Source organism: Triticum aestivum, chromosome 3B, assembly GCF_018294505.1.
Source record: "Triticum aestivum cultivar Chinese Spring chromosome 3B, IWGSC CS RefSeq v2.1, whole genome shotgun sequence".
In the NCBI taxonomy this organism is placed as follows: domain Eukaryota; kingdom Viridiplantae; phylum Streptophyta; class Magnoliopsida; order Poales; family Poaceae; genus Triticum; species Triticum aestivum.
The window spans coordinates 86,803,956-86,827,479 of record NC_057801.1 but is presented as its reverse complement, the minus strand read 5'-3'; the positions used below and the strand labels follow the sequence as shown (position 1 = coordinate 86,827,479).

Genomic DNA, 23,524 nt, shown 5'->3' with positions numbered 1-23,524 from the left:
GGCTGTCGGCGGAGGGCTTGGCCGGAGGAGGAGGGAGGAGGGGGTGGCCGGAGGAGGAGGGAGGGGCGCGGTAGGGAGGAGGAAGGAGAGCGGAGGATGAGGAGGAGGAGGGAGGAGGGAGGAGGGAATGAGGGGATACCTCAGTGGAGGAGGTGCAGGACGTCGGCGACGACGGCGGCAGGAGCGGCGGTGGCGGCGACGACGGGGCCGGTGTAACACCCCGGATGTAATTTTCCATAATTGTAACTCCAACTCTTTCCATTTCCGGCTATGTGTTGTGTTATTTCATGTGTGGTTGGATTTTTGTCTTTTGTTTTACATTTTGTTCATGTCATGCATCTCATCTCATAGCATCATGCGCATTGCATCTGCACGTTTTCATAAAGCTTGCATCTGTTCGTAGTTGTCGCGTTCTCCCCTTGCCTTCGTTGACCGATCCGAGTTCAACTGGGTTTTCGATTCCCTCTTGACTGTCCGTTTTACCCTCTCTACACTTTACTCAGACCCCTCGCACGCGTTCGACAGTTGTCCCGAACCCGACCCGCTCTGTCGTTATCAATGGGTCCGGATCATCCCCTAACATCCCTAAAATATCTTCGGTTTCTTCTTTGACTCTCCTAACCTATTTATCCCGGGCCATCCGATTTCGATCGGATGATCCAAACTCCCTCTTTTCCTTATATATAGAGCAACCCCTAACCAAATCAGACCAAACCCTAAATTCGAGGAGGTTTGTCCCTCACCACCGCCACTCCGCCAAATCCCCCTCGGGATCTCCCCTGCCTGATCCACCGAACCAGCCTCCTTCCCTTGATCCACGAGATCCATAGCTCTTCTGCTCGCGGCCCCGCATTCCCCCTCCACGCTAGTGCCCGAGCAGGAGCGCTCGACATCGTCTCCTGGCACCACCAAGTCGCCGTTCCCATCTGCCGCCGGCATACGAACCTTCAGCTAGCAAGATGAGCACCACCGCACCCTTACGCCACCACTTCTCCTTCTGTCTCTCTCTCCCTCCGGTCTCTCATCTCTCTCTGGTTGCTGCAGGGAGTTGGAGCAGCCATGGCGCCTGAGCGCCTCAAGTTCGTCACCCGCCATCCGGCTAGGGCCTCCACCGCCAGGGTGCGTGCCTCCCCTGTCGTCGGCCTTCACGTCTGCTTCCTCTGCATCATGCCAGCGCCTCGACGAGAACCTCGCCCGCACCTCCCCTGCCTCGCGCCATGGATCCGTGCCCAGCCTTCCTTCTCTGCGTTGTTCCTCGCACGCCGGACCTCCCCAACCTCGCCGGAGCCCCGCAGGTCGCCGACCCTGCCTCTCCTTCCTTCGGTCCTCCTCTGCTGTTCTCTCGCTCACGTCTCTGTCGACTGATCTCTCTATCTTTGCTGCAGCTAGCCACAATGACCATCGATGGGAGATGCCTCCCCTGTTTCTGCATGTGAAGCACGCGGGGACGACGGCGGATCCAACGAGCGCCCGCCTTGTCCCGCCTACCCTTGCCGGGTCTGAACCCAGGCGCCTCCCCGCGCTGTCGTTTCTCGCCCACCGCTCCGTCCACCTGCCGCCGTCCTGCTTCTTCCCGGCGAGAGCCACGCCTCTACCTCGTCCAGTTCGAGCGAACGAGACAACCAGAGCTGCCACCTCGTTGACCCATTCCAGCGCCAGCATGGACAAATGCCAAGGCCCAGCGCCCCCTTCCAGCCTCCCTCTCCACCGAACCCCTGAAGCCCGTGGGTGAGCTCCCCACACAGCCCCTCCTCTCTGTTCAGCCCAGGAGTGCTCCAGATTCGGCCCGTGTCATGTTTTTTTCTGTTCTGCGAATTTGCTAATTATCCAGAGACTGCGGTTTTATGGAAAAGTCCTTGCACATCATGCATATAATAACTCCACAACCGTGCATTGGTTTGAAATGATCTATATATGAAAGATGCTTTGTTTTTCATCTAGTTTCATAGTATGCAACTTTCATCCATGTTTAAAATGTTTAAACTTGCTGTTCGTTTAGTTTTGCATAAATGCCATGTTAAAATGATTTATTTCATAACTAATTAACCGTAACTCTGAATTTAATAAACTTTATATGTAAATGGGGTAAAAAATGCATAGACTAACTTGGTGCACTTTGTTTTACTGCTTAACAACATTAAAATATGTTTTAGGGCAGAACAAGAGCTAATTCAAATTATGGACATGAGGATTTTCCGGAATTGTTGTTTGTTGTTTCCGGCCTCATTTAAACTTGCCTAAATAGTTAGTTTACTTATGTTTCACCTCTTTCCATGTTTAACAATTTATTAATATTGTTGTGTACCTAAACGAGAGCGAACTAAATAACTCGAATGTGGTGTTTTGTCAATATACAACTCGTTGCATATTGAGCTCCACTTAACTTGTAGTATTGTTTGTGCACTTTGCCATGCCATGCCTCATTAAACCGGACATGCATCATACTTGATTGTGCGTCATGCCATGCTTATGTGATTGTTGTTTACCATGATGTTTGCTTCTTTCCGGTGCGCTTCTCCTTGATAGTTTCAGTTACATTGTGATTGTGAGGATTCGTTCGACTATGCTGGTTCATCTACTTCATGGACTCATTCTTCTTCCTATCAGGATTTCAGGCAAGATGACCATTACCCTCGATATCACTTCTATCTTTGCTTGCTAGTTGTTCGTTATATCGCTATGTCATGCCACCTACCACTTGTTATATCATGCCTCCCATATTGCCATGTCAAGCCTCTAACCCACCTTCCTAGCAAATCGTTGTTTGGCTAAGTTACCGCTTTCGCTCAGCCCCTCTTATAGCATTGCTAGTTGCAGGTGAAGTTGAAGATTGCTCCATGTTGGAACATGTTTATGTTGGGATATCACAGTATCTCTTATTTCAATTAATGCATCTATATACCTGGTAAAGGGTGGAAGGCTTGGCCTTATGCCTGGTGTTTTGTTCCACTCTTGCCGCCCTAGTTTCCGTCATACCGGTGTTATGTTCCTTGATTTCGCGTTCCTTATGCGGTTGGGTTTATGGGAACCCCTTGACAGTTTCCTTTGAATAAAACTCCTCCAGCAAGGCCCAACCTTGGTTTTACATTTGCCTAACAACCTATTGCCTTTCCCTTGGGTTTTCGTGAGCCTGAGGGTCATCTTTATTTTAACCCCCCCGGGCCAGTGCTTCTCTAAGTGTTGGTCCGAACTGGGCAGCCTGCAGGGCCACCTTAGGGAAACTTGAGGGATGGTTTTACTCGTAGCTTGTCCCATCCGGTGTGCCCTGAGAACGAGATATGTGCAGCTCCTATCAGGATTTGTCGGCACAATCGGGTGGTCTTGCTGGTCTTGTTTTACCATTGTCGAAATGTCTTGTAACCGGGATTCCGAGACTGGTCGGGTCTTTCCGGGAGAAGGAATATCCTTCGTTGATCGTGAGAGCTTGTGATGGGATAAGTTGGGACACCCCTACAGGGTATAAACTTTCAAGAGTCATGCCCGCGGTTATGTGGCAGAGGGGAATTTGTTAATATTCGATTGTAGAGAACTTGACACTTGACTTAATTAAAACGCATCAACTGCGTGTGTAGCCGTGATGGAATCTCCTCGGCGGATCCCGGGAAGTGAACACGGTTTGGGTTATGTTTGAACGAAAGTAGTTTCAGGATCACTTCTTGATCACTTCTAGCTTCACGACTATTGCGTAGCTTCTCTTCTTACTCTCATTGCGTATGTTAGCCACCATATTTGCTTAGCGCTTGCTGCAACTCCACCTCATTACCTTATCCTACCCATAAGCTTAAATAGTCTTGATCTCGCGGGTTTTGAAATTGCTAAGTCCTTGTGGCTCACAGATACTACCAAAATAGTTGCAGGTGCAGATAATACCAGTGCTGGTGATGCTATCGAACTCAAGTGGGAGTTCGACGAGGACCTTGGTCGTTACTATGTTTCATTTCTTGATGATCAGTAGTGGAGCCCAGTTGGGACGATCGAGGATCTAGCATTTGGGGTTATCTTCTTTTCATTTTGATTTGTCCGTAGCCGGACTATGTGTGTACTCTCACTAGTGCAGAACCGGCCTTTAGTGCCGGTTTGCCAACCGGTACTAAAGAGTGGGGACTAAAGCCCCCCCCCTTTAGTACCGGTTCGTCACGAACCGGCGCTAAAGTGACACCACGTGGCACGAGCCAGACCCGTGTGCGCGTAGGACATTAGTACCGGTTGGTAACACCAACCAGTACTAAATGTTTTGGGGGGGGGTTTGGCTTTATTTTCCATTCAATTTTTTTTGTTTGCTGGTATTTCACGATACTACAAATTGTACACGTTATGCATATATATAAATAGATTTTCTCGTACGTAGAACCGCATATATATATATATCATCGAATGTCTCACAACCAACACCATTAATTATTCACACATACACATATGTATATACATATACAATTTCGCCTACATATGTTGCCTTTGGTGCCTCCAGAGCATGATGACAAGTGGTTCATGGGGGCGATAGCGGGTAATAGTATTCTCCTTTGGGATCTATGACCTGGTCGAGAAAAAATCCGGCTATTTCCTCTTGAAGTGCTACTATGCGGTCCGATGGTAGGAGCTTATCCCGCACCTCTCTGAACTATTCAGAATGAGATCAATATGCATGTGTGTTAGTTGTGTGACTAGATATCGATAATGGTGTGAATAGTGTTCTGACAAACATACCCAGTCTTGTCTATCAGATCTGCTCCTTTCGGACGTCATCATGCGAATGTTCTCGCAAACGTAGAATGCACACAGATTATACCCCGGCGCCTGCTTCAGGGCCTTTACGAGAATAGAATCGAATCAGATAATGATTGATCAAGCATGATAATTAATTAATGATATTGAAACAAGAATTAAAGAGATGGTAGCTAGCTAGTACTACTTAATTACTTACCTTTGGTCGATGCTAAAACAACCTTTTTGCCCACTTGCCCGGAGTCACCTTGATGAACTTTGCCCATGCCCTGCCCGCCGGCAAAGAAAATTATTAAAGGGGTTATTAAATAGTTCATATCAGGAAATGACGAACTAATAATAGGCCGAGATATAGTTAATAATGATTGAAATTACCTGTTGACTATCCCCTTCACGATGGTGAAGTCTTTATCTGCTTTAGTTAGTGAGTCCAGTAATTCAACTTTTCCTTCCTCAACTTTAATGTCTAACAAGACCCAATGCCAACTGCATGCGCACACGTTTGCATGTCTTAATTAAGCGGGCATGTGGATAAAATTAATCAACTACCGTAAACCGTATACACTTAATTATTAACATCTAGCTAGCTAGTAAGCAAAAACATAATTTGTAGTACAAGACAGTGTGACTCACGGGAAGTTGTAAGGAAGTAGTATATCTTCATTGCTATTGAGGCGCTTCAAGAACTCTAGCATGCTTTCCTCTACATCATCTTGATAACATTTAATCTGCCATATGTCCTCATTAATGGTATTTGGGTCAATGAACCCAACGCCATAGCGTCCAGATTTTTTCATTTCATACATCTTCATCCTGCATATAATACCACAGAAAAAGAATATAGTGAGGATAATTACATGTAATGATTGATCAAAATTATAACTACATAACTAGCTTGAGACTTAAATTACAGAAATAAATCACTTACAGACAATAGCAACTGACGATAGACTTGTCGAGTGCGTCTTGATTGTATAACTGAAATAGTTCTGGATACTCAATGGCCAGAGCTTTCTCATGGTAATAATGCTCATGCTTGACGTTCACCATGAGGGACTCTCGATTGGAAATCTTGGTAATGTTCATGTACCATTGATGCAACTGATACATTCTCGTTGGGAGGTCCTTGACCTTGTCTGGATGGGCCAAAGGTTGGCCCCGGACATATTTCCATGCTATTTCCGATTCTCTAAGCGGAGACATGGGCTCGATTTCGAGGAATTGTCCAACAGAGAGATTGAGCATTTGAGCCTGCATTATATGATCCTCCGTTATTACCACATCGCCATGCTGGGGAATGCTAACGGTTTGCCCACAATAATATTTGGCGCGCGTACTCCTCTCATGTGTTCTTGGCACAACAAGCGGGGGGAGGGGGGGGGTCGCTTGCGCCGCATGTTCTCCCAACTGGGGAATGGTTTTCCCGCATTTTTTGCCAGCTGCTTGTTGGCTCGAGCTCGAGCTCGCTTCCTTCTTTAGCCGTTCTCGATGTAGTTTCCTGATTTGGCGCTCATAGTCCGAGTCAACAGGCTTGGGAGCTGGTTCTCTAGCAATATGAATGAAGTGGTCAATTACTTTCTCAGGTACTTTCTGCTTTGGCGGCGGTGCCGGTTTCGGTCCAAAATGGGCGTCCACTTGGGCTTGCACTATGGCTGCGTTTTGCTCCTTAGTCATGTCGTAAGGCCTCTGAGGAAGAGGAGCGAGGCTTGGACCATATTTATATCGCTTGTCTCCGCCTATACTTCCTAAACTACCTCGACTCGTACTGCTACGCACCAAAGCTGCGGCATGTCTCTTCTGCGATTGCTGAGACGACGGAGACGGCTGACGTGCCTGAGTTGGACCAGGAGAAGTGGCCTGACACGATGCCGGACTTGAAACCGGAGAAGTGGCATGGCGCTGTGCCAGACTTGAAACTGAAGGAGTCAGCTCACGTGTTCGGGGACTTGGAGGAGGTGGCAGACTTCGAGGAGGAGTTGCCTCATGCGTTCGTGGACTTGGAGGAGCGGGAGTCTGTTGACTCGGTGGCGGACTTCGAGGAGGAGTCAGCAGACGACGCGGTGTCAGTGGACTTCGAAAGATGATGCAACCCTTTCTCCATAGGATGATACGATGTATGGCCTCTCCCAGTGTGCGCTCGTCTTCACCTCCAGGAATGTCAAGCTGTAGCCCCGAATATGGGTCCACCACTTCATCAACCATGACACAAGCATAGCCCTCTTGAATCGGGATGCAATGGAAGGTTGCTTCGGGGGTAACTGGAAAAGCAACGCCGTCCTCCACCTTCATGGATATGTTCTTCATTTTGGAGTGTAGCTCACAGTTAGTGTTCTCTATGATGTCATCCATAGGGTATGTATCCAGCAGTGTGTCGCCCGGGACAGAACCAACGCTGCTTCTCGGCATGGATGGGATGGTGCTATCCAATGCTGGACGATCATCCGCTTGCTGCTGCCGCTGCTGAGACCCCCTTTCCTGGCTAAGTGAGTCGATCTGCTGCTGCTGCTGCTGCTGGAATTGAGTGCCAGGTCTGCGTGCCTTGCTTCTAGGCCTTGAAGGCGTTCTGCGTCCTGCTTCCTCTGCTCCTCCTCCAGCTTCCTTTTCTTCTCCTCCTCCAGCTTCCTTCTTGCACGGGTCATGTAGTCCTCGTTCCATTCTGAAAAGCCCTCATACCAGGGAATAACGCCCTTGCCTCGTGTTCTTCCCGGGTGTTCAGGATTTCCTAGGGCGCGCGTAAGCTCGTCGTTCTCTTTGTTGGGCGTGAACACCCCCCTTCGAGCTTCTTCTATTGCATCAATTATCTTTTGTTCGGCTTCTTTTAGATTTGCCTTCCGTGAAACTTCGCCTGTCTTCGGGTCCAACGCCCCCCATGCGCATAGAACCAAGTTCTGCACCCGGGGGGCCAGTTCCTAGTAACCGGAGTGACCCCTGCATCCTCCATCTCTTGCTCATACTTATCCCACTTAGGCAATCCCACTGCATAGCCACCTGGACCCAGCCTATGGAACTGCGTCTTTTTTTCGGCATTTGCCTTGTTTTTCATGGACTGTTCCTTAGATAATTCTGAATCCTTGAAGGTCACGAAATCGTCCCAGTGTTCTCTTTGCTTCTCTAGTGTTCCCGTGAAATCTGGAGTCTTCCTTTCATTAGCAAGGTAGTTGGCCCATACAGTTTTCTTGTGGGTGTTGAATGCAATTGCCATCTTCTTAAGAGCAGCGGCCTTGACTTTCTCCACATCTGCTTCAGTGAAATGATCTGGTAGGGTTAAATGTTCCATCAGAGATTTCGAAAGGTCTTTTTTGGCTCTGTCGTCGACCCAAGTAACACATGGACATTTAGTCTTTGGCTCTTTCCATTCTTGAATGGAGATCGGGAGTTTGTCCTTCACAAGAACTCCGCACTGACGAGTCCACTTGTCCGCAACGTTCTTAGGGGTGAGGGGTTCGCCACTAAGTTTGGTGGATTCGATGTGGTACTTTACACCATCCTTCAACAATCTGCCCGGGCCTCGCTTTGTCTTGCTATCTGTAGAAGCAGATTTGCTCGATCCGGAGGGCTGAAAGAAGAAAGACCGATTCGTTAATATATCTTCAATCAAAAAAACATGTGATGATCACCATGATGCATGCTTATATAAATATACCTCGCCGGTAGTCTTTGTTATTTGAAGATCAGCATTGTCTGTGTCATCACAAACATTGTGTGTGTCATCATAATCATAATCATAGTTCATGACTTCATCAGCTCAGTCGTCGAGATCGAATATCTTTTCATCACCCACTCCGGTATTGTTCAGATATTGGGAGCCGTCATCTGCTTCATTCAGATCATCTAGCCTGTGAGGGCTGCGTATGATGTCGAACAATTCCTCTTCTCTTTCTCTGCCGGTATTGTCCGCCATAGCTTTTACTTTACTAATACAGAAGAAATATAAAACAATTTAGTATTCAAATTACAATGCATGGATGCAATTAATCAATAAGGAAAAACTGAATCTCAAATACATTGTCTCGAATATATAATCTCGAATACATCATCGTCTTAATATATATAATCTCAAATACATTGTTTCGAATATTATATATCGAATACATCACTGGCTAGGTACCTAATAAAGATCGAGTACTACGGAAGAATCTAGGGATCCACTCGCGGTTCCTGGGGCGCGGGCGGTGCACACCCAAAGAGAAGGAACCATCATAGGATCATATCTCCGGTCATCTGCCCAATGAACCCGCCAAGTAGTGGAGAACCTGACATCGTCAATAGCAGCCATGTAGCGATGGACGTGCTCATCTTCCTCCCTGACACGGTGACGCACCACCTACGGCGGGGCCGACTGCCTCTACACTGAATGTGGTCCACGCGAACGCCACCAAAGAAGATCAGGATCGACGATGGGACCCGAGGTCGTGTTCCTCACCAAGCGGCGCGCCCCTCCAGGTAGCACCTCCCAGTGCCAGCCCGGCGGAGCCCAGTCCCGGACATGGGTCCTCTAAAGCAGGACGTCGTCGCGAACGGGTCGACGGCGAGGATGCGGGCCGGGCATATTGTCAAGAACAAATACTATATGCCTGCAAAAAGTAACATTTTTTTAAATGGTTGGATTGTGATAACTAAAATTCTATATATATGCAAATTCTAACAATTTGACATTAATCTAATTCATCTAACTAAAACTAATTATAAAATTTCCTTATTATATAACTAACATTTCTATAACAATTCTAATATTTATATAACTAAAAACCAGAAAAATTGCTAACATTTCTATAAATATTTCTATAACTAAAAAACAGAAAAATTTATAACATTTCTATATAACTAACATTTCTAATATTTATATTACTAAAAAACAGAAAAATTGCTAACATTTCTATAAATATTTCTATAACTAAAAAACAGAATAATTTCTAACATTTCTATAACTAAAAAACAGAAAAATTTATAACAAACAAACTAGTGTGTGTGTGTGTGTAGTGTGTGTGTGTGTGTGCGTGTGTAGTGTGTGTGTGTGTGTGTGTGTGTGTGTGTGTGTGTGTAGTGTAGTGTGTGTGTGTGTGGACATGGCGGCCGGGGCGAGCTCACCCGCGAGGCGACGACGGGCCGACGGGACGGGGCGGCGACGACGGGGCGACGGGATGTGGCGGCGACGACGGGGCGGGGCGGGGCGTGGCGACGGGGACGACGGGGATGGTGGCGGCCGGGGCGACGACGTCGACGGGGGCGGCGACGAGGGGCGGGGACGGTCGGAGGCGGCGACGAGGGGCGGGGGCGGCGTCGATCGGGGCAGGGCGGCGAGTTGGAGGGAGGAAACAGAGGGAAGAAACAGAGGGAAAGTGAATTTTTTTTCAACTGGTGTATATATAGGATGGACCTTTAGTACCGGTTGGAGCCACCAACCGGTACTAAAGGTCTGTTTTGGCCAGGCCAAGCGGCGGGAAGCGCACCCCCTTTAGTACCGGGTTGTGGCTCCAACCGGTACTAAAGGGGGGGGGGGTCTTTAGTACCGGTTGGAGCCACGACCCGGTACTAAAGGGGGTGCGCTTCCTGCCGCTTGGCCTGGCCAAAACAGACCTTTAGTACCGGTTGGAGCTGGAGCCACGACCCGGTACTAAAGGGGGTGCGCTGGCTCCAGGCGGTGCGCAAGTTTAGTCCCACCTCGCTAGCCGAGGGGCTACCGCACTGGTTTATAAGCCCCAGTGCGGTAGCTCTCTCAAGCTCCTCTTCTAAGCAGGCCTACTGGTCTACCTGTCCTCTTCTGCCTAGTGGGCCTACTGGGCCTTTGCGGGCCTGCATCCTGTCCCAACAAAAAGTTGTGTTCCTAGTCGTATGCAGGCCGCTTTGGCCCAGTAGGCGGGCTTTTTTATTTTCTTAATTTTTTGCTTTATTTATTTTTGTTTTATTTATTTTTGAGTTGTTTTTTTGCTGTATTTAGAGTTTCTTTGTGAATATTTTTGCTTTAGGTACAAAAAATTACAAACTTTCTGTTAGTGCCGGTAGTTTTCAAATTTGAATAGTTTAAATTATGAATTATTTGAAATTTGTGTGAATCACTAGTTTGTGAATAACTTAACTTTGAAAAAAGTTTTTCAGTGATTCTTTTTTCTTATGTTTAATATTAGTGTGTTTTATCATTATATTCAATTTGGTAATGCTTAGGTTATTTAAATAATGAAATGCCTTTGTAACAGTTGAGTTTTCGTCGGAAACACTGATACTTCGAAAGAGATTGTCCATTTTGTACACGAAGTGCATCCAGTTTTTACCGTAACCCTCTCTACTTTTTTGCAAACGCTATTTGTATGAAATTATGATACCATGCCAACTTTCAACCTTTTCTGAGTTCATTTGAAATGCTTTTCAATTTCAGGGTCATTTAGCTGGAAAAAATCAGTAAATGCATGAAAAGAATTTGTTTGCACATAAAATTTCTTCGCGTTTCAAATGCCAAAACACATAACTACCCTAACTATTACAGACATTCCCTCCTGGGTGTGAAACACAGAAGAAAGTGATGATAGTGAAGCCGTTCACATCCCAGATCTTTGGGTGTGAAACCTTTTCTTCGCGTGTGTCCCTTTGCGCCGTAGCCATGGAAAATCTTCATCATTTAACTGGATGCTCGGGTGAATATTCACTGTGAATGGAGCAATTTCATCAAACTTTTCATAATCTTCTGACATGTCTGTCTTGTCATCCAATCCCACGATGTTTCTTTTTCCTGAAAGAACTATGTGGTGCTTTGGCTCGTCGTATGATCCATTCGCTTCCTTATCTTTTCTTTTTCTTGGCTTGGTAGACATGTCTTTCACATAAAAAACCTGCGCCACATCATTGGCTAGGACGAATGGTTCGTCTGCATACGCAAGATTGTTGAGATCCACTGTGTCATTCCGTACTGCGGGTCTTCCGTTACCCCGCCTCGTGTCATATTGACCCATTTGCACCGAAACAAAGGGACCTTCAAATCACCTCCATAGTTAAGTTCCCATATGTCCTCTATGTAACCATAATATGTTTCCTTTCCCGTGTTGGTTATTGCATCAAAGCGGACACCACTGTTTTGGTTGGTGCTCTTCTTATCTTGGGCGATCGTGTAAAATGTATTCCCATTTATCTGGTACCCTTTGAAAGTCATTATATTCGAAGATGGTAACTGGGACAACGAGTACAAGTCATTTTGAATATCGCCATCATTGAGGGCACGTTTCTGCAACCAACTGGCAAAAGTCCTCGCTTGTTCGCGTGTAATCCAGTCGTCAGACTTCTCCGGGTGTTTGGACTGTAGAAAATTCTTGTGTTCCTCCATATATGGAGCCACCAAGGCAGAATTCTGTAGAACTGTGTAGTGTGCTTCAGTGAGAGAATGCCCGTCCATACATATTATTTGATGCCCTCCTAGCGTGCCTTTTCCTTCCAGTCTGCCCTTATGCCGCGATTCAGGAACACTAATCGGCTTAAGGTCAGGAATAAAGTCAATACAAAACTCAATGACCTCCTCATTTTCATGGCCCTTCGAGATGCTTCCTTCTGGCCTAGCACGGTTATGAACATATTTCTTCAAGACTCCCATGAACCTTTCAAGGGGGAACATATTGTGTAGAAATACAGGACCCAAAACGTTAATCTCTTCGCAAAGGTGAACTAGGACGTGCGTCATGATGTTGAAGAAGGATGGTGGGAACACCAACTCGAAACTGAGAAGACATTGCACCAAATCGTTTTGTAACCTTGGTATGATTTTTGGATCGATTACCTTCTGAGAGATTGCATTGAGGAATGCACATAGCTTCACAATGGCTAATCGAACATTTTCCGGTACAAGCCCCCTCAATGCAACCAGAAGGAGTTGCGTCATAATCACGTGGCAATCATGAGACTTTAGGTTCTGGAACTTTTTCTCTGCCATATTTATTATTCCCTTTATATTCGACGAGAAGCCAGACGGTACCTTCATGCTGAGCAGGCATTCGAAGAAGATTTCCTTCTCTTCTTTGGTAAGAGCGTAGCTGGCCTGACCCTGATGTATGCCGTCTTTTCCGTGCATAAGTTGCTGGTCCTCCTGTGCCTCTGGTGTATCTTTTGTCTTCCCATACACGCCCAAAAAGCCAAGCAGGATCACGCAAAGATTCTTCGTCACGTGCATCACGTCGATTGTGGAGCGGACCTCTAGGTCTTTCCAATATGGAAGGTCCCAAAATATAGATTTCTTCTTCCACATGGGTGCGCGTCCGTCAGCGTCCTTCGGAACAGGTTGTCCGCCAGGACTCTTTCCAAAGATTACCTTCAAATCCTTGACCATATCATGTACATCAGCACCAGTACGGCGGCGAGGCTTCGTCCGGTGATCTGCCTCACCTTTGAAATGCTTGCCTTTCTTTCTTACGGGATGCCTTGTCGGAAGAAATCGACGATGTCCCAGGTACACATTCTTCCTACAACTATCCAAATATATACTGTCGGTATCATCCAAACAGTGCGTGCATCCGCGGTATCCCTTGTTTGTCTGTCCTGAAAGGTTACTGAGAGCAGGCCAATCATTGATGGTCACGAACAACAATGTCTTTAGGTCAAATTCTTCCTATCCGTGCTCATCCCACGCACGTACACCTGTTCCATTCCACAGTTGTAATAGTTCTTCAACTAATGGCCTTAGGTACACATCAATGTCGTTGCCGGGTTGCTTAGGGCCTTGGATGAGCACTGGCATCATAATGAACTTCCGCTTCATGCACAACCAAGGAGGAAGGTTATACAAACATAGAGTCACAGGCCACGTGCTATGGTTGCTGCTCTCCTCTCCAAAAGGATTAATGCCATCTGCGCTTAGACCAAACCATACGTTCCTTGGGTCACATGCAAACTCCTCCCAGTACTTTCTCTCGATTTTTCTCCACTGTGAATAGTCAGCGGGTACTCTCAACTTTTCGTCTTTCTTACGGTCTTCTACGTGCCACCGCATCGCCTTCGCATGCTCTTTGTTTTGGAACAAATGTTTCAACCGTGGTATTATAGGAGCATACCACATCACCTTGGCAGGAATCTTCTTCCTGGGGCGCTCGCCCTCGACATCACCAGGGTCATCGCGACTGATCTTATAACGCAATGCACCGCATACCGGGCAAGCGTTCAAATCCTCGTACTCACCGCGGTAGAGGATGCAGTCATTAGGGCATGCATGTATCTTTTGCACCTCTAACCCTAGAGGGCAGACAACCTTCTTTGCTTCATACGTACTCTCAGGCAATTCGTTGTCCTTTGGAAGCATATTCTTTATCATTACCAGCAACTTTCCAAATTCCTTGTCAGATACACCATTCTCTGCCTTCCATTGCAGCAATTCAAGTGTGGTGCCCAACTTTTTTTGTCAGCTTCGCAATTCGGGTACAAAAATTTCTTGTGATCCTATAACTTGCGCTTCAACTTCGTCCTCTCCAGATCACTTGCGCAGTTTCTCTTTGCATTGGCAATGGCCCGACCTAGAACATCAGCGGGCTCATCTGATGCCTCTTCTTCAGCTTCTTCCCGCATTGCCGGCTCAGCTTCTTCCCCTATTGTTGTATCATCGTATTCAGGGAACCCATGGCCAGGATAGCCGTCGTCGTCCTCTTCTTCTTCATTGTCTTCCATCATAACCCCTATTTCTCCGTGCTTGGTCCAAACATTATAGTGGGGCATGAAACCAGACTTAAATAGGTGGACGTGAATGGTTTTTGACGTAGAGTAACTGTGACCATTCTTACAGCCAGCACATGGACAAGGCATAAAACCATACGCTCGCTTGTTTGCCTCAGAGGCCCGTAGAAAAGTATGCACGCCATTAATGAACTCGGGAGAGCATCGGTCATCATACATCCATTGTCGGCTCATCTTCATTACACAACACCGAATAGACCAAATTAATACAAGTTCATACATAAAGTTCATATACAACACTAAATTAAATGCAACATACAAATAACTCTCTAGCTAAAGAATGTAAATGCAACAACAAATGCGATGAAGATCGCAACTAAGGTAACAATTGATCCAACAACATAATGATACCAAGCCACACTATCAATGGCATATTTTCTAATCTTTCTAATCTTCAACCTCATTTTCTTCATCTTCATCTTGTGGTCATCGACGACATCGGCAACATGCAACTCTAATTCGATCTTCTCCCCCTCAATTCTTTTCAATTTTTCTTTCAAATACTCGTTTTCTCTTTCAACTAAATTTAACCTCTCGACAATAGGGTCGGTTGGAATTTCCGGTTCACATACCTCCTAGAGAAAAATATCTATGTCAACTTGATGGGCATAATTTGTCATAAACACGAAATGCAACAACTATTTTTAAAAGAGAATATACCACATCCGAATCATAACAAGGACGAGGGCCGACGGGGACGGATATCAAAACCATGGCACTATGTATAACAAACAACGTATGGGTAAGATAATTATACGAGTAACTATATATCCAAATCACACAAACATCAATTTGGTAATGTGTAAAACATTCATGAACAAGAGCCTCACCACAAGGTGGTGCCGGCGACGGGACGGTGCGGGCGTTCGACAATGGTTACGATGGAGATTTAGAAGGCACTAAGTAAACCACACCTACATATGCAAACTAAGTGTTATTTTTGACCTCAAATTGCATATAAATAAAATACTAGCAAATATAATTCCTCCCAAATTAATCACTATACAAAGCATTGCAAGAGCTAATCTAGCAATGAGAGTTGAAAGGACAAAGTTGCTAACCTTTGTAATCATTTGAATGGATGGGGGCCTTCAAATCTTGACAAATTTTGGGCAAAATTTGTGAGGAGCTTGAGAGGAAGAGGGGAAGAACAGAGAGGAGAGGGGAAAAGGGGAAGAACAGAGTGGCTCGGGTGGACGAAGGGTTTATGTACGTCGACCTTTAGTACCGGTTCGTGCCACAAACCGGTACTAAAGGTGCTGGAGGGGCCCCAGACTGACAACACCCTACCACCACTCTCTTTAGTACCGGATCGTGGCATGAACCGGTGCTAAAGGTTCGCCACGAACCGGTACTAACGAGAACGGCCGGCTAGCCATTGGAACCGGCACTAAAGGACACATTAGTGCCGGCTCAAAATCAAAACGGCACTAATGTGTCTCATATTAGGTCCTTTTTCTACTAGTGTCTGAATGATGTATGAATTATTTGTTCATTGTGTGAAGTGGCGATTGTAAGCCAGCTATTTATCTATCCTTGTTCTTGTACATGGGATTGTGTGAAGATGACCCTTCTTCCGACAAAACCATAATGCGGTTATGCCTCAAAGTCGTGCCTCAACACGTGGGAGATATAGCCGCATCCTGGGCGTTATAGCCGGGGTGCGTGGGGGGGGGGGGAGTGAGAGTGGAAAGGGAGGGTGGGGGCGGCCGGTTAGATTAGGTAGGTCATGTTTAACAGTAGCGCTTGTTAGGATAACGCGCTAGAGCTAAATTCCCATAGCAGTAGCGCATATACATAATAGGCGCTACTACTATTCCTTGGCTGGTGGCTACATCATGACAATATTAGTAGCAGAGTTATTTTTCACCAGCGCGCTACTACTAAATAGCAGTAGCGCCTATTTTTGAGGCGCGCTGCTGGTAAGATTCTGTATATAAGGTTTTCCTTAGTAGTGTGCTAGTGCCAAAAATCTGTCATCCTGCAAGTCGGCGGTGTGCGGGGACCTGCGCATTGCGTACCCCTTCTGGCTCAACGGCACACACCCACCAGAGTGCGGTTGCAGCGCTTTCCATGTCAGGTGCGTAGATGGCAGGGCGTACCTCCAGCAAAGACAACTCATTCCAGGTCATCAACATCGACATCTCCTACTACTGCATTTGTGACACTGAGGTCAACATTAATGCCTCCTCCGACCTTGGCCTCACGCCCTTCCGCATTAGCGCGACCAACCAAGAGCTATTCTTCCTCAACAAATGCACCAAGCTCCGGTCACAGCCGCCACCACCTGCGTGGGCGCCTGTCAACTGCTTGGATGGATTCACCTTGCCGACGTCCAACTCATTCACATGGGGCGTGTTTGGTTGCCGTTTGCTATAGTGCCTGCATCGCGTAAACTTCTCAACCCAGCCTGGTTGAGCAAAAATAGGCCCTAATACGCCATATGCAACTTATTTGGTTGCCTGCATCTAGTGTCCCTGCATTAGGTAATACGCAAGTGCACTTTGTTTGGTTGGTTGCATTGGCCCAGCGGCACATGAACATGGAGTTTGGTTGCATACGGTGTACATGTTGTGCTTACCTTGTATCCTAGTTGGTGAGCTTACCCACAATGATCACACCTAGCACACCAATGCCACAACACAGCAATGGTGACAAACTAGGCAAAGATGATGAAGTTCTTCAGCTTCAGCCCAAACTGACGATCCACCTTAGCAGCTTCCACTTTGACAGCTCCAGCCTTGGCACTGTCAACACTGCTACCTCTGTGCTTTCACTCCCAGGCGGAGTAAGCTTGTTCTACTGCCTGCCTAATCATGAACCCTCTATAGTTGTTGTTGCTATACGATGCCACTTGTGCATTGGCTTCTTTCCATGAACTATAAACCCCTGGAACCTCACCGATGAACACATCATACCACTTGCCCTAGCAATGCACAAGAGCAAGAGTTGAAGCAGCAAATCAATGTAGCACAAGTAGCAAGCAAAGTAGCACACTAACAACAATGGAGCAGAAGAGAAGTAAAGCATGCATGATCATACGGCATAGCAAGTTCTACCTAGCACTACCTTGGTGTTAACCTACCACCACATCCAAAAGAGGGTGTCGTCCTACCACCGCAAGTTCACCATCAGCGTGAGGGGTTAGTATATACCACCTCACCAAAATATACAAATCATCAAATAGTTTTTGAGCCCCAGCTACACAAAATGTACGTCGTCATCGTCATAGTCGTCGTCGTCGCCACCGCCATCGCTGTCGGGGATCATGCACGCTCACAAGCAGCACTACTCTAGTAGTAGTGCTTGCCCAGCAAGCTCCTGAGAAACATCACCCTGTGAGCATCGGCCATGGCAACGAACCCAACACCTCGGGCCTTGTTGTCAAGCAGGTGGTTGAGAGCTGCCATGAGAGCCTCAATGCTGAAGCCACCCTGGGTCATGCCAGCGCCATACATGTCAGGATGGACGTCGAGGGGCTTGCACTCCCTGATGGCTGTTGCCACCTCCTTCACTGCCTCAGTCATGCTGCAAAAGACATTGATCTCCTCCTCCATCAGGCCTCCTCTCTTCCTCTTCCTATCATGGACGGGGTCAAATGGCTTGTCGAAGGGCTTCATAGCGGGCTTGTTAGGGCCATCACGGACCTCGACGTCCGGTGTCCCAGGGAAGTCTGGCATGGGAGAACCAAGAGGCTCACCCGAGCCCATGGCATGCTTCCCAGTTGCTAGACCGAAGGACAAGATGTGTTGCATCTGGCTGTAGTTCTGGATGGGTGTGTTTAGGAACTCAGCGTCCCTTGGGGTGTGCTAAGAATGAAACACAAGTGTTCTTAGTTGCGATTAGGAGTAGGCAATGGTGGACAGTATGAAAAGGAAGAGGGTTGTGAGCTAACCGCGACATGGACGGCATAGTGCTCTGCCTCCAGAACTATGGAGCAAGTGTTCTCATCCCATGAGGCGACGCTAAGGTCTCTCAGCTTGGACACTTGGATCCATCGAATTCTCCACGTCCTCATGTGGTTGTACACCTGGGTGGCAGACACCTCTTGCCCACGGAACTCGAACACCTGCTTCGCAACAGTGTTCAAGTGCACCTCCTTGAAGCCCTTGTCAGTCCTAACTCCACTAGAGATGAGCTCACACATCTTGTTCAGAACAAACGTGGACATGAACGGCTGCCACTTCATGTTGTTCGACCTACCATCCTTCTTTGCCTTTGCTACTGCTAGCTTGATTGCAGCGGCAGCAGCAGGAGTTGGCTCAACGAGCACTACTGGCACATAGAGGGAATCAGACTCGAACACCTCTGAATCAAGTGCCATCTCAGACATAGGCTGCGAGTCCTCGACAAAGGATGGAGCAAACTGGCTGTCGGACACGACAAGGGCCTGACTAAGATCTTGCGTCTGCATGGTCATGTCCTACAATCGTAGCACGCATTGACAGTGAGCATATCACACAACATACCGGACAATCCATGAAAGCAGGAGCATACATGTACATCACTATCATAGCAAGCACATGCTTCATCACTATCATACTTAGCATACCGGACAATCTATGAGCAGGAACATACATCTACAACAAACAATATTCTACAAATGGACCACCAATAGCTACAAATCACAGATCTAAGCATGATTCAACACAAGCACAAGGTTCAACTTCAAACTCTACTACTAATCTAGCCTACCACATGCTTGAACATCTAGCCCTACCACAAATTGCAACTGCAGCATAGCAACCAACCATATTGTCGGTGCCGATGCGCGCCGGCGGGAAAGCTCGAACGGAGGAAGAATGTTGGCGGGAGTTGGGGCGGTGTGCGAGGGGCTAAATTGGGGTGGACTCGGCGGGAGGTGAGCCGAAATCCTCCCACCGATTTTTTGACGACACGGGCGAGCTCGCGCCATCTCCCCTGCCCGCACGAGGGGAGAAGCGCGTCTCCCTCCACTGCCTCGCCCGAGCCAGGCTCGCGAGATACTGCTGATTCGTGCATTTCCCCTGGGTCTGGCCTGGACGTGCTTTAAGTTTCATGCGATGCGGGCCGCACAGTGAACGCAGAAAACCAAACGGGACAAATTCTTTCCGCGCGGGCCAGGCTAGGCCTAATGCAGGCAACCAAACACGCCCATGGCTTGCCGGAGCGTACAAGCCCAACGACCATCGGAGTCCGGTGCCAGTGGGCTGCAGGGTGTCCATGATGTCGGTGCTGGGGTACGAGGGCGCTTCCGGGAAGGACTACGGGTGGCTGATGCAGGGCGGGTTTCTTCTGGAGTACATGGTGGGTGACTGCAAGGCGTGCGAGGAGAGTGGAGGGCTTTGCCTGATTAATAAGACCAACGATATCTTCGAGTGGCACTGCACAGACCACGTGTCTCCGTCCAACATCTGCGGTAAGCTTCGCACGTATAATAGTGACAGTGAGTTTGACCTGTGCAAAAACGATGCATCGGTTTAGTTCAATTTTGGCAAGATAAGTAAGTTCTTTTCTTTATCTTAAAATAAGTAAGTTCTAGTATAGAGGAGGTTTACAGGAGAAGGGAACATATCATGCGTCTACCTGCTAATTACTACGCTGCGTACTAAAATATAGTACTTCCTCTGTAAGCTAATATAAGAGTGCTTAGATCACTACTTTAGTATTCTAAACGCTTTTATATTAGTTTACGGAGGGAGTACTAACTAGCGCGATCAGTACAGTTCTGTACCCTAAGTACTCTTTTGTTTTGGTGCACCCTGGATCATGCTGGTACCGCGGATATTTGCAGAAAAATGTGGACTGAGATGTACCGTTCATTGCAACGTCATTGAACACATCATTATAATTCACAGTTTATGCAATCTCTTATATTGGCTAATTAAAGTATATTTTTTGTTAAACCTGTATTTGAGCGACATAGTTGCTAAGTCAAAAGAAAGCCCATGTTCTATTGTTTTTCACTATCTTGCAATGATTTTTTTTTTGTAAATTTCATCGGCAGAATATTGGGTATTCATATACGATGCTTATCTCTTTCTTTTGGAAAAACATTGTTACTACTCATAATTGTTACATTATATTCCAGGTAGCGAGAAGAGAGGGAAGAAGATTATGGTAATAGGCATGGTAAATGTTTTGCCATCTTTTCATATGTAACAATTTGAATATAAGTAGTTCACTAATAGTGATTCTCTATGATAAAATAGGAACTTAAACATTTATCAAGATTTATCATGTCTGTAATCACTGAAAATTGATCCTAAAAGAAAAATGTGAAGAGAAGGATGTGACTATACTCAGGCACACTGTACCCCCTTATCCAACCATCTATTTGTTGCTTTTCAATCCATGCGTGAACTTTTCCTTTTTTTTGTTTCTCTCAAATGAAACAACATATGAATTTCGAAGTTTGCAGGTCAACGAAATATTAAAACTACAATGTGTGGAAAAACTTTGGACTTTTTCGTACATCATATATAGTAGAAATAATATTTCTGAAAAAAAATCTGATTTCGTATATTTTTTACGGACCAAAAGAATCTGAAACTTTTTTCACACATTGTAGTTCTGAAATTTTGTTGATCTGCAAAGTCTGAAGCCCATATGTTTTTTCATTTGAGAGAAATAGAAAAGAGAAAGTTCCATGTAGTAATTTAGTTGAGTAGCACACATCAAAGCAGTATTGGACAGCTCAGTCCATATGTTGTGCGCCTGGGTTTAGAAAAAACAATCTCAAATCTGAAACAAACAATCTAAGTTTGTGATTAATAACAAGACTGGTCAATTTATGGCAATTAGTCTGTTGCTAGTTTTGCCACCATCTACTCTGGTGGACGGAGAAATTTAAACTACTGGTGGTCTAGAAATCATAGTGTTAAAACTTCTGTTTTACAAAAGGAAATAGCATCTGCTTCCATCTCAGGTATGACATCAGCAGCTGCAACATTTCTATTGGCATGTCTTTGTGTGCTGATATGGCATAGAAAGGGGAAACGACTATGGTTTCTCCTTTGCAAGAAGACTAGCAGCAACACTGAAAAGAATTGCGAGGCCATGATAGTGTTAGATCACTAGCTCCAACAAGATACACATACTCAGAGGTAATGAAGATAACTTCTTCTCACAACAATCAGCTTGGGAAAGGTGGTTATGGTGTGGTTTTCAAAGGAAGACAACATGATGGACGTCTGGTGGTCGTGAAATTCTTGCATGACTGCAAAGGAAATGGGGACGAGTTTGTGAATGAGGTTATGAGCATTGGCAGGACCTCTCATGTTAATGTTGTTAGCTTATTTGGGTTTTGCTTGGATGGATCAAAGCGAGCTCTTATATATGAGTACATGCCCAACGGTTTCGTTGGATAAGTACATTTATTCAGAGCACCCCAAAGAAATTTTAGGGTGGGAGAGGCTTTATGCGATAGCAATTGGGATTGCTCGTGGCCTCGAATACTTGCACCATAGTTGTAATACACGCATCGTCCATTTCGATATCAAGCCCCAAAATATCCTTCTAGACAAAGATTTTAACCCAAAGATTGCTGATTTTGGTCTAGCTAAATTGTGTCATACAAAGAAGAGCAAGCTTTCAATGATTGGAGCTAGAGGAACAATTGGATTTATCGCCCGAGAAGTTCACTCTCGAACCTTTGGGGTGGTTTCAACAAAGTCAGATGTTTATAGTTATGGAATGATGCTGCTGGAGATGGTTGGAGGTAGGAGAAACGTAAAATCAATTGTTGCAAAATCCAGTGAAAAGTATTTTCCAGATTGGATTTATGACCACTTTGCACAAGATGAGGGATTACAAGCATGTGATGTTACAAGAGAAATTGAGGAGATCGCGAGAAAGATGATCATAATAGGCTTGTGGTGTATATAAGTGTTACCTATGTATCGACCAACTATAACAATAGTTCTAGAAATGTTTGAGAGAAGGTTAGATGATCTGGACATGCCGCCAAAGCAGAACTTCTGTGAACTACTGTAAGATATTTCTCCCATATCTTTGTTCCTTTGTTTCCCTATGTGATTATTTTGTGCAATAGTAACTTGACTACGCGCTTATCTCTCATTATAGTGAAAGCTCAACTCACAATTTGGATGTACAATGTTCGAGTTCTACCAAACCTGAAGAGATCAGCCTTGCGAATTAAAAAATCCTACAACAATAGCCAACTCTTTGAGCAGATAGAACTTGTGCATCAAAGAACCTACATTCATTTCCAACACTGTGAGAAGGTGGCCTTTACTACTATACATTCAGAAATTGAATCCAACATTGTACTTTTAGTAGAATATATTCCATGTATGCATGAATTAGACTGAAGAGTAGCCGCATGATAGCATCCTAAGTTATGGACCACAGAAGGATACAATTTATTCCGACGAGTTTTGTGTTTCAACTGCTAAAAGGCATCACATGTAGACATCTACCAAAGTCTTCTTGAGTGTAAATTTCCCCCAAATCTCGATACACGCGATTTGGGCTCTAACTACAGCCCCCAAATTTCAATATCTAGATGTATATCCATTTAAACACTGTGACGATATATGTCAATTCATTCTTTTATAGCAAGCAGATTAATCGTTGAAGAGGAGGGCACATTCTTACTTGGGCCTCTCTGTAGATTGTAAGTGGCGCCATGCTATTCCTTGACACGCGCACAACCTCGCTGGCGACCACCGCCCAACTCAGCGCGCGTATTACTCTCTTCCTCTGCTGGTGAGCCAAGGGTTTGCGACGCTTCTCAGGCAACATCACTTCAGCAGCCCCTAGATCGCCGCCATAGCCATCGCCAATGCTGAGAGGGTCCATGGGGTAGACTAGGCTAGCGCTCGATCAGTAATTTCACCCGTCGCGGTGGCAATCCACGTGTCCGGAGACGCCACGGAAGGAGGCTAGGCTCTTCTCTGCGAGGGTCACGATAACAGACGCACACCATAGTTGCGCCAACAAGGGGACAAGCACGACTGGGATGACACGGGGATTCAATCATGGGCGCATACCATCGGCTAGAGGCGGCACAGCGCCGATCAACGTCGGATATTTTGGGCCATAGGACTTCTCGAAGACCCAAGTTCCTGCAAGCCCAAACAAACTCATCGAATGAACGAAG

The 23,524-nt window shown here is 46.1% G+C and overlaps 1 pseudogene; it reads left to right on the top strand.

The window, feature by feature from the left end:
- The window catches only part of LOC123067350 (LEAF RUST 10 DISEASE-RESISTANCE LOCUS RECEPTOR-LIKE PROTEIN KINASE-like 2.4), a 67,319-nt pseudogene extending 44,728 nt beyond the window's left edge, over nt 1–22,591 (top strand).
- The last annotated feature ends 933 nt before the right edge of the window (nt 22,592–23,524 follow it).